Source organism: Brassica oleracea, chromosome C6 (assembly GCF_000695525.1).
Source record: "Brassica oleracea var. oleracea cultivar TO1000 chromosome C6, BOL, whole genome shotgun sequence".
NCBI lineage: Eukaryota > Viridiplantae > Streptophyta > Magnoliopsida > Brassicales > Brassicaceae > Brassica > Brassica oleracea.
Genome location: NC_027753.1, coordinates 4,998,640 through 4,999,197, shown reverse-complemented (window position 1 = coordinate 4,999,197; position 558 = coordinate 4,998,640).

Genomic DNA, 558 nt, shown 5'->3' with positions numbered 1-558 from the left:
AAGACCTTCAAGTAAGTCGTCCAGAAGGTCGTCCAGTTAGTCGTCCAATGTTTATTCTTCCAGACGACCTTCAAGTTAGTCGTCCAGTGTTTAGTCTATGTATTAAAAATTTGTGTTATGAACTTATATGTGTCAACTTCTTTGTCAAATTGCACTACCAAACAAATTTAAGAAGGTTTTGCCTTTTATATTATCCGAAAGGTTACAAAAGGCCACTGCACAGAAGACTTTCCAAACTACTTATAGTTAAGTCATCCAACATTCCAGACGACTTAACTGTAAGTCTTCTGCGCAGAAGATAGGTTACAAAATAATCAAGTTCAAATACACACATCAGCCTAATCTATCATACAAAATAATATAAAGTAGCATGTTTATCACACCTCATACGCACCCAGGTTGGCATCATTGTCCTTGTTTTCGAACTCATGCGCGTCAGGGAGCTCTTTAAATATATCCACCGCCATCTTATCCCTCATAGTCTTCCCGTTGGGCTTAGCAAAGTCTTTTTTACTAAATGGCATCCCAAGAGCATGACATTCAATGTACTTTAGAGCA